A 12,459-nucleotide genomic window follows, 5' to 3' on the forward strand; every position below is an offset into this window, starting at 1 on the left:
GAAGTTTGTTGTAAATAGTCTACTACAGTTCAAAAGCAACAGTTACACACATAATTACAATATTTGAATGAAAAATGACATTTATTACTTCGCATTAATGTTGTCTTTATCACAAAAAGAGATGCACAATGCTGCTAGAAAAATTTTTGATCTCTTGGCCACTGATATAAAATGTCTGACAGACAGCAAACTAAAATTTGAAAACAAACTTAAAAAGCTTTTTCCTTGACATCTCCTTCTATTCATCAGAACTTCTCACAATCTAAAGTGTGAAAGATGGTGGATAGAAATTACCAAGCCGAGTCTGTATATTTAAAAAAAAACTTATAAATGTTCAGCATGTAATGTAAAATAGCTCATTCCACATCATTACAAATTATTGTGATAAGTGGGGCAAGGAACATAAAAGTAACTAAATAACAAAAGAAAACCCAGGGTGGAATAATGACAACACTATGAAAGGATAGATTGCCACTCACCATATAGCGGAGATGTTGAGTTGCAGACCGGCATAACAAAAAGACTATTAAACATGTAAGCATTTGGTCAGAAGTACTTATTCTGAAATAGACAAGACACACACTCACACAAACACAGCTCACACACACATAAACATTGCCTCTCGTTGCCAAGGCCAGAGACAGTGGTAATGTGTGTGTGTGTGTGTGTGTGTGTGTGTGTGTGTGTGTGTGTGTGTGTGAGAGAGAGAGAGAGAGAGAGAGAGAGAGAGAGTAGTCCATTTCAAAAGAAGGCCTTCGGTCCGAATGCTTACGTATTTAGTAGTCTTTTTGTAGTGCCTCTCCATGACTCAGTATCTCCACTATATGGTCAGTAGTTGTCTATTCTTTTCATAATATTGTAACTAACTAATTAACTGAACACCTGTCAGTAGTGTTTCAATGGGTAAAATTTTGGGGTTTTCATTAATTGCATCTTTGGTGCCTCCCAGATGATGTTCCTCGGCCACCAGATTTATCTTCCTTGTGCAGTCTCCAGTTAAGGGCTGCTGTCAGATGCTCTTGCTGGTCCTTCCATTCTTTGGATGGACCACTGTTGTCAAGAACTGCCTTGTCGATTTTACACTTCTGGCTCATGCAGCATGACACCCTGTTGGCATGGTGGTTGACACCAGCCACTGTGCCTTAGGAGGAGCTTTGCAACAAGACTCTAGTGGTTCCTGACAACCATTGGTCTTCTTTCCAAATAAGCTTAGGCCTACAAAACACCAACGAAGTGCCTATGACAGGAAGCTGCTTGTCATCTATGAGGTAATCTGCTACATCTACCAAAAGCTGGAGGCCAGGACCTTAATGACATTTCCACACTACAGACCCATCATGAATACCTTGCAGTAGAGCAATGGTCACTGCTCACCACATCAATTCCACCAACTGGAATATATCTCTCAGTTCAGCACGGACAGTATTGTTACCGATTGTCTGTCATGAGTTGCTGGCATCACTGGCTGCATCAATTTCACAACATTCACTGCAGCTCAAGAGGTCGATACGGAGCAGGACTCTTTATCACCAAAACCCAAGAACTGGCCTCAGGCTGGCACAGACACAAACTGTTATGGATACCTCCAATCGCAAATTATTACCTTTCCTACCAACCGCCTTCCAACAGCTGGCCTTTGGCAGTGTCCATAACCTGTGACGTACTGGTATTAAAGCTACTACCAGGATTCATCATTATGAAGGCTTGGCATCTGCTCAGATTGTTGCAGCTGGAACCATTGCTGTGTTGCCTGTAAGCTTGGTAAGACTGACCTGCACATCCATGCCACAGTTGGTGATTTTCCTCAGGCCACAGGGTTGCTTATGCATGCCCATGTTAACATTGTCAATCACTTCCTCACCTCTGATGGTCAGCAGTATCTTTTTAACCTATCATTGAACATTTCACACACTGGCCAGAGGCAACACCAATTTCTTACATCTCAGCTGATACTGTGGTATTAGCATTTGTCAGTAGGTGGACTGATCATTATGCTTTCCTACTCAACATCGCCACAGGTTGTGAAAGGAAATTTGAATCCCAGCTGTTCAATGCTTGCCAAATTCTTTAACACTCTTAATCACCATCCAGCCTGAAATGATACGGTTGAGTGATGGCATCAAATTTTGAAGGTGGCTTTGGTTTGTCATAACAAAGCAGGTACTACTGCACTCTTCATCATACTTGTCAACCTTCACTCCAGTTTAAGACAGACCTCCACACCCCAGTGACTGGGCTCTTTTACGGTATATGGTGAACAGCTTCAGATACCAGACAATGTATCAAATTCTCTGCTACCTCTTCTGACTCTAACATTCCAGTATTCCTGTATGACCTGTGCTACCATATTGTATGCATCTATCTTTAACTTGTCTCTCAGCATGGCACCCCAGCTTCCTTCATTCATCAGATTCAGGCACTGCCATGCATTTAATGGTCAGGCCTGGTCTCCAATGTCCATTCTCCGGATCTCACGAGATTGTTAGCCGAAGTCATTATACCCTGGAAGTTTCCATAGATGGGAACAAAAAAATGGTTCAAATGGCTCTGAGCACTATGGGACTTAACAGCTTAGGTCATCAGTCCCTTAGAACTTAGAACTACTTAAACCTAACTAACTTAAGGACATCACACACATCCATGCCCGAGGCAGGATTTGAACCTGCGACCATTGCGGTCATGCGGTTCCAGACTGAAGCGCCTAGAATCACTCAGCCATTCCGGCTGGCAGATGGGAACACTCAGACAGTATCACTGGACCATATAAAGGTGACATACACCTTCCCACCTTAGCCCACCTCCATGCACTCCCCTCAGATGACCACACCACCACCTCCCCAATCAGTACAGTCTTTGTTCCAATCCTGCTCTGGGCATCAAGTGTGCTTCCCAGCCTAATTTGCCTGACCTTCAACTACTCCCTCCTTTTTGGAGGGGGGTTAGGTTGTGTAGCAACGGAAAGTGGCAGCTGCACAGTTCAGCTAGTCATGGTACTACCAAAGTCAAGAACTTATAGCGTAGGACAAATTTGGCACTGCTAGCACAGTTAGTCAGACTGCGAGCTTACAGCATTGGTCACACTGCACCAGTGATAGTAAGCGAATGTGCCAGCCACATAATAATATAATACAGGACCCCCAACAACATAGACTGCAACTTTGGTATCTAGGTTATATCTCCACACTGTGTGCCCAATTTAAGAGGGTCCAGCAGGATTAGGGAGCAGAGGTCTCAGATGTGTCCCTCCTGCTGCTGCTGCTTCACTGGAGTATACTCTCACAGACACAAGGCAGAACATACACACCCATTAATTGTGCTGTGGTGGTGTAGTGATTTCATTGATCACTTATGTGATGGGGTATGTTGTGATTTCAGTGGTCATCCAAATGATGGAGTGTGTAGTGTAAAAATTCGTTATTTGTGTGATGGGTCATGCTGTGATTTCAGTTATCACATGAGTGACAGATTTTGTAATGTGCTAATGTCCATTCGTGTGACAGGATGTGACAATGAGCTTCTATAACTATTTTTGTAAATTTTCCTATAGTAGCTTCTGTCCTCTTCTAGATCTGAAACCAAACTGTTCTTTCCACAGATGTTGATATTTATCTAAATAATCCATAAGTCTGAAACAAATACTAACAAAGAGATAGAGGGGCTGGCCAGTACTTAGCTCAGTACATCCAATAGATACACAAAAAACAGAACCGAAAATTTACGTTCCTAGCTTTCGGAACAAATGTTCCTTCATCAGGGAGGAGAGGGGAAAGAAAGGGAAGAAGGGAAAGTGGATTCAGTTACTCATAACCAAGGTCATGAAGCAACAGGGAAAGGAAAACAGGGAGGGTAGCAAGGATGGAGGCATGGTTGTCAGCGGGAAGCCAAAGATATTCTGCTGTAATTACTGTGCCAGCTTCAAACCAAAGAGGATGCATACAGAAGTAAAGAAGTATACAGTATAAAGATAAACACAACTATGAAGGATGAAAAGATGCGTGAATGGCTAAAGAGGAAAGGGAAAGAGGAGAAGACTGAAGAGTAAATGGGAGTGAGGTTGTTTAGCGTAAGTTCAGTCCAGGGGGATGGCGGGATGAAAGGATGTGTTGAAGTGCAAGTTCCCATCTCTGCAGTTCAGAGGGACTGGTGTTGGGTGGGAGAAGCCAAATGGCACATACTGTGTAGCAGGTTCCTAGGTCCCTAGAAATATGCTGGAGGGCATGCTCCGCTACTGGGTATTGGACATCTCCTAGGCGGACAGTTCATCTGTGTCCGTTCATGTGCTCAGCCAGTTTAGTTGTTGTCATACCGATGTAAAAGGCTGTGCAGTGCAGGCATGTCAGCTGATAAATGACATGTGTAGTTTCACACGTGGCCCTGCCTTGAATTGTGTATGTTTTACCAGTAGCGGGGCTGGAGTAGGTGGTTCTGGGGGGATGCATGGGGCAGGTTTTGCAGCTGGGTCGGTTACAGGGGTAGGAACCACTGGGTAGAGAAGGTAGTCTGGGAATATTGTAGGGTTTAACAAGGATGTTACGGGGGTTAGGGGGGCGACGAAAGAAAACTCTGGGTGGTGTGGGGAGAATTTTGTCAAGGGATGATCTAATTTCAGGGGTTGACTTGAGAAAGTCATATCCCTGGCGGAGTAATTTGTTGATGTATTCGAGGCCAGGATAATATTGGGTGACAAGGGGGATGCTTCTGTGTGGTCTGGGGGTAGGAACATTGTTGTTGGACGGGGAGGAATGTATTGCTCGGGAGATCTGTTTGTGGACAAGGTCTGCAGGATAGTTGCGGGAGAGGAAAGCGCTGGTCAGGTTATTGGTGTAATTGTTGAGGGATTCATCACTGGAGCAGATACGTTTGCCATGAATACCTAGGCTGTAGGGAAGGGAACGTTTGATGTGGAATGGATGGCAGCTATCAAAGTGAAGGTACTGTTGTTTGTTTGTGGGTTTGATATGGACAGAGGTGTGGATGTGAGCTTCAACAAGATGAAGGGCAACATCCAGGAAAGTGGCTTGGGTTTTGGAGAAGGACCAGGTGAAATTCAGATTCAAAAAGGAGTTGAGGTTATGGAGGAAATTAAGGAGTGTTTCTTCACCATGATTCCAGACCACAAAGATGTCATCTATAAACCTATACCAGGCCAGGGGAAGCAGCTGTTGGGTCTTCAGGAAAGCCTCCTCCATGTGGCCCATGAAGAGGTTAGCATAGGATGGAGCCATCCTGGTTCCCATGGCCATTCCCCTGATTTGTTTGTAGGTCTGGCCTTCAAAAGTGAAGTAATTATGGGTTAGGATGAAGTTGGTAAGTGTGATAAGGAACGAGGTTTTTGGAAGATCTTCGGGTGGGCGTTGGGAGAGGTAGTGCTCAAGGGCAGAGAGACCATGGGTATGTGGGACGTTTGTGTAAAGGGATGTAGCATCTATGGTGACAAGAAAGGTTTCAGGTAGGAGAGGAGTGGGAATGGATTTGAGGCATTCTAGGAAGTGGTTTGTGTCTTTGATGTAGGATGGGAGTGTGCGGGTGATAGGTTGGAGGTGTTGGTCTACCAGAGCTGAGATAAGTTCTGTTGGGGCTTTGAAGCCTGCTACAATGGGACGGCCAGGATGGTTCTCTTTGTGGATTCTGGGTAATAGGTAGAAGGTAGGAGTACGGGGCTCAGGTGGAGTGAGTAAGTCTATGGAAGCCGTTGTGAGGCCTTGTGAATGACCTTCACCCCACACCACCCAGAGTTTCCTTTCATCGCCCCCCTAACCTCTGTAACATCCTTGTTAAACCCTACAATATTCCCAGACTACCTTCTCTACCCAGCGGTCCCTACCCCTGTAACCAACCCCGCTGCAAAACCTGCCCCATGCATCCCCCCACAACCACTTACTCCAGCCCCGCTACTGGTAAAACATACACAATTCAAGGCGGGGCCACGTGTGAAACTACACATGTCATTTATCAGCTGACATGCCTGCACTGCACAGCCTTTTACATCGGTATGACAACAACTAAACTGGCTGAGCGCATGAACGGACACAGACGAACTGTCCGCCTAGGAGATGTCCAATACCCAGTAGCGGAGCATGCCCTCCAGCATATTTCTAGGGACCTAGGAACCTGCTACACAGTATGTGCTATTTGGCTTCTCCCACCCAACACCAGTCCCTCTGAACTGCAGAGATGGGAACTTGCACTCCAACACATCCTTTCATCCCGCCATCCCCCTGGACTGAACCTACGTTAAACAACCTCACTCCCATTTACTCTTCAGTCTTCTCCTCTTTCCCTTTCCTCTTTAGCCATTCATGCATCTTTTCATCCTACATAGTTGTGTTTATCTTTATACTGTATTCCTCTTTACTTCTGTATGCATCCTCTTTGGTTTGAAGCTGGCACAGTACTTACAGTAGAATACCTTTGGCTTCCCTCTGACAACCATGCCTCCATCCTTGCTATCCTCCCTGTTTTCCTTTCCCTGTTGCTTCATGACCTGGGTTATGAGTAACTGAATCCACTTTCCCTTCTTCCCTTTCTTTCCCCTCTCTCCTCCCTGAAGAAGGAACATTTGTTCCGAAAGCTAGGAACGTAAATTTTCGGTTCTGTTTTTTGTGTATCTATCGGCTGTACTGAGCTGAGGTAAGTACTGGCCAGCCCCTCTATCTCTTTGTTAGTATTTGTTTCACATCTTTATATGAGATTTTTCATTAATCATTTTAATCCATAAGTCTGTTTTCCATAGTAGTTTCTATCATTTTTGAAAATGGAGGAAGTGCTGAATTTGGGTTGTGATTCTCTATATTTTCTTTACCATCTGTTTTGTGGATGGGAAGAACTTCCGCTTGTGTTAGGTAATCAGGGAAGCAACTGGATGTGAATGACTCATTTATAGTATCAGTTAGCGATGCTTTTATGCAGCTAATACATTCCCTTAGTAGACACACTGGAATCTCATCTGGAGCTATGGATATTTTACTCTTAAATTTATACACAATCCCAATGATTTTCTCTCGCATGGTTAGTAGCAGCAGCTTTATGTAAAGTACGTAGTTATTTGTAGTTGTATATTGTATTTTTGGTAGCTTTACTTGCAGTTTGGTTGCTATGTTACTAAAGTAATGGTCAAGAAAGTTATCCTTAGAATTATATATTAAACCACCTTTATTTCTAATTTTCATATTTCTCTGTTTTGGCTTGGTACTACCAGTTTCTTGTTTTACTATATTCCTTGTTGCTTTGCTTTTATTGTTGGACATCTGTACGGCCTTATCATTTTGTATTCTTTTTCCATCCTGTAGCATTTTCCTATAGGTTCTTTTGTATTTGAGAAAATACTGCAAGAAGGGTGGGCCTCTCTTATTGTCTTTGCTAGAGCTGAGATACCAGAGTGTTCAGAAGATTCTGGTAACTTTGTTACCCAGTTTTTTCTGATATATTCTCTAACAGAATGTGCCATTTTAGGAAATGTCTCATCAAATTTTAGTTTGAATATAGTCATGAATTTGCTGAATTTTTCATTTACATGTGTTCCTGAACATACTTCTGACCATATCTGCCTGGTGTAGTATATCTTTTTATATTTTGTCAAGTATGCACACGCTCTACTGGCCCAGAGTGGACAGTGTACTCATCACTTTATATCAGGGCTCTGGGTGCGAAGAAAATAATTTGCTCTCAATTGTTAATCATCATAGGAGATAGTCAAAAAGGTAATTAGCTCCTTTGTAAATGAAGTGAAACAATTTGTAATCATTCTAAACTGTCTGAATTGTTGACAGTAGTAATATTACTCACAATAGCACTATGCAGGTGGTAGGCCTATGATATTTTCTCGAAAATAAAACTCAAGGTGAGATCATTATTTCAGCAACTTCTAATTACCATTATCCTACCCAATGTTCATAAGTATATTCAGTTTGTAGCTCAGAGGGATCATTCGAAAGTGGACCAGCAACAAGAAACTAAACTTTTTATTGAGACTTATTTGGGGAGAAATTTTCATATAACTTCTTAATAAACAGTGTTACAGTTGTGGCTAATAACTCAGTACAGCAGTAATGGCCATTAAACAAAGACAGTGCTATGCATTGCACAACATGTAGCCACCTCACCCCATCCATAATTCTGCAGAAGTCTGTTTTGTATAAGTTTGAAATTTTTACATTTTATTTAAGTAATTTCCACCTGGAATGCAACCAACATGTTATCTAGCACGTAACATAAGCTTATAATGATTGTAACATTAGTAAAGAAGCAGATAAATTTTATAATCATAATTATCAACACCATAAATGATAATAATAATGACTAAATCTTCATGTTTGCTCCTTCCCTCTTTCCTGATGAGGCGACAGTTTGTTGCGAGGGCTTGAATTTTGTGTGTGTGTTTGTGTTTGTTTGTGTGTCTATCGACCTGCCAGCGCTTTTGTTTGGTGAGTCTCATCATCTTTCTTTTTGGATATCTTCATGTTTTAAAGCGCATAAACTAATTCCTAATAGATCCCTTGAAAAATATATAGAAGACAGGCTCTGGGGAGGCAGGACTTTACATTGTGTTATTACATTGCATTTTAACTATTTATTGTGTCTTTTGTAACTTGAACTTGGAGTTGGAGTGGCTCCTTAGGACGGATATAGGGTCCCATATTGGTTTGATTCCTGTGGATGCTATCGATAGGTGGGACTACACTAGGCATGGCCTTCACCTCAATAGGAAAGGGAAGGGAAAACTGTCTGGGTTGATTGCAGAAAACTTAAGGGGGGACACTGGCACAAGTGGTAAAATACCAGTGGTCACAGGTGTCAGAGGGATGCCTTTTTTAGGATAGGGAAGGGGGAAAGGAAACGAGTTTCAAGAGAGATTGGCAGACACACTCAGTTTGAGAAAACAGATGAACAGGAGTCAGATTTTATCATACAGCCTCCATTTAAACAGTGTTTAACAGAAAGTAATCAGAAACTGCCAGTTCATCTTCGCCAAAGCAGTTGCAATCCCATTAGTATGCAGTATCAGTTATCTTTATTACACCAGAACATTCCGGGACTTAGAAATAAAGTTGATGAACTACTCATTTGTATCGATGAAATGAATTCATCTAACCAACTTGACATAATCTGCCTCTCTGAACATCAAGTGACCACTGATATAGATATGTTAGACATTTCAGGATTTAAGCTAGCTTCCTACTTCTGCAGAGTACATATGGATGGAGGAGGAGTTGCCACATTTATCAAAAACTGCCATAAATTCAAGAACATTGACATTAATAAATTCTGTTTAGAGCAGCATCTAGAAGCATGTGCAACAGAAGTAGAGTTCCATAACAGGTCCTATATAGTAATAACTATGTACCGAGCACCTGCAGGAAATTATAATCTATTCTTAGATCATCTAGAAGCTCTTTTGGGTTATTTAACAGGAAGAAACAAAGAAATTTTGATTACTGGTGACTTTAATACAGATTTTCTAATGCAATCTTCCAGTAAACATTCACTGCAGTTAGTAATGTTGTCTTTCAATCTAACTCACACTGTAAACTTTCCAACTAGGATCACTAAATCCTCAAGGACAGCCATTGATAACATTTTTATAGACAAATCAAAGGAACAAAATCATATCATAAAACCTGTTATAAATGGACTATCAGATCATGACATGCAGCTCCTTGTTTTAGATGTAAATTCTAAGCAGATTATCAAGACTGCTAAATCTGTGTACAGGAGAGTAGTCAATCAACCAAAAATTGAGTGTTTTAGAAAACTGCTCAAAGATATGAACTGGAAAGATGTTTATAGTGCTCATGACATGAATGAAAAATATAACACATTCATGAACAATGTCAGTACCATGTTTGAAAACTGTTTTCCTCTAAAAGTTACTCAAATTAAACAGAAGTCTATAATAAAACCATGGATTACACAAGGAATAAAGATTTCCTGTAAGACAAAAAGGAAAATGTATCTGTCGACCAAGAATAGCTCCAATGCTGATGATTTAGCTAAATACAAGGAATACTGTAAAGCATTAAAAAAAGTAATTCAGATGTCTAAACAAATGCACTACGAGAAGAAGATAGCAATGTCAGGGAACAAAATAAAAACAATATGGGATATAGTGAAAGAGCAGACTGGTAGAACCAGAAAGGAACAGGAGCAAATAGCACTAAGGGTAGATGACACATTAGTAACTGATGGGCATAGTGTGGCAAATCTATTTAACAAGTACTTTATATCCATTACTGATAGAATGGGACTTTCAGTTCAGTAAATAATGCCCTTGAATATCTGAAACTAACCTTCACAAATAGCTTCAAGTACATGAATATATCACTCACTTCACCAAAAGAAATAACGTCCATAATAAAATCTTTAAAAACAAAGCATTCTAGTGGGTACGATGAAATATCAACAAAGTTAATTAAGGCATGTTCTTGTGAGTTTAGTACAATTCTAAGTTACTTGTGTAACCAGTCAATTATAACTGGGACATTTCCTGACTGGCTAAAGTATGCAGATGTTAAGCCTCTATTCAAGAAAGGAGATAAAGAGATACCATCAAACTACAGACCGATTTCACTTTTGCCAGCATTCTCAAAAATTTTAGAAAAAGTAATGTACAGGCAGCTGCTCAACCATCTGACCACAAATAACATATTATCAAGAACAGTTTGGATTTCTGAAGGGTTCTGATATCGAGAAGGCTATTTACACCTACAGTGAAAATGTACTTAATTCATTAAATAACAAATTACAAGCAGCAGGTATTTTCTGTGATTTGTCAAAGGCATTTGATTGTGTGAACCACAACATCCTTTTAAGTAAATTAGAATTCTATGGTGTCACGGGCAGTGCTGCAAAATGGTTCAAGTCATACCTCACTAACAGGAAACAAAGGGTGTCAGTGCAAGCGACTAGTGAATTAAGTCATCAGCCATCATCAGAATGGGAAGAAATTACATGTGGTGTCCCACAAGGATCCATCTTAGGGCCATTGCTTTTTCTTGTGTACATTAATGATCTCTCATCAGTTACACTGCCAGAAGCAGAGTTTGTTTTGTTTGCAGATGACACAAGTATTGCAATAAATAGTATGTCAAGTGTAGTTCTAGAAAGATCTGCTAATGATATTTTCATGGATATTAATAAATGGTTTAAAGCCAACTCACTGACATTAAACTCCGAAAAGACTCACTATATGCAATTTAGAACCTGTAAGAGGTTTCCACCCAGCATATGCATAAAATACGAAGAAGAGCAGATAGAAGAGGTTGACAGTCTTAAATTCCTGGGATTACAACTTGATAATAAATTCAGTTGGGAAGAGCACACCACAGAACTGCAGAAACGCCTTAACAAATCTGTATTTGCAATTCGAGTGTTAGCAGACATAGGCGACATAAAAATGAAAAAGCTTGCATACTTTGCCTACTTTCATTCCATAAAAAATTGACATGTTCCACATCCACGAGGATCTCCTCAGCCCGGATCTATGGAACATAAACTAATCTAATCTAATGTAAAAACACTCCAAAAATTCTCTGTATGGAGGTCAGATGCAGTCGCTGTTGAGTCCAGGTCCATCACAAATGAACTACAGAACACACCAGAAAATAATGTCAGAGTAGATGATTCTTTCTTTCTTGACCAGACTGCACCCCTAAAAAGCTGTAAGTTTTCAAATAAGATTCTAGGGTAAATAGCTGGTACAGATCTTCATCACTCTTTCTAGTAGTACTAAGATTTTTCTCTATTTTCAGAGTATTATTCTTCACAATATAGATCATTGGAAACTATATTTCTCATCTATTTTTAACAGTGCTTATCATTATAGTTTTCTTTGTCTGTCTGATGATATTTTGTGTGTATATGTATTAGGGATAGACTGTGTTGCAATCTGATAGAAAACATTAGGTTTTTGTCGAAATTTGTTTGTGTGTTGGGTAAAAACCTATTCTCAATATATGATGAAGTTGGTGGACTTAGTTAATGTCATTCTGTTGAGGATGTAGTGGAACCAGAGGTATCAAAAATGTTCATTCAGTTGAGGATGTAGTGGAACCAGAGGTATCAAAATCATGAACATAAGATGCCTTTACCAAAATTCTGGAGCAGATGAGAATTTGAGCTGCAAAACAAACACAGATGACCACTCTTGTTACAGCATTAGCCACGAAATGTCTACTAGACAGGAGGATATGCCCACTAGGCAAGATCTGGCCACACTGAGCACACAAGTTACTGAATTAGCAGAGAAACAGGAAGCCAAAGTGAAGGAAATAGGAAGTGAGATAACTGAACTGCAAAAAGCTCAAGAGCCGACCCCTGGATCTATGGAGAAGCTACCTACAGAAGTGAATGAGATCCATGATAGATAGGTATCCTTAGGTGACACTGTAGACAATCTGTCATACCAAGTGATGAATTTGTCATTAGAACAAGAAAAATGGTACAAGAACAGTTTACTGTGCA

This window comes from Schistocerca nitens, chromosome 1, assembly GCF_023898315.1.
Source record: "Schistocerca nitens isolate TAMUIC-IGC-003100 chromosome 1, iqSchNite1.1, whole genome shotgun sequence".
NCBI lineage: Eukaryota > Metazoa > Arthropoda > Insecta > Orthoptera > Acrididae > Schistocerca > Schistocerca nitens.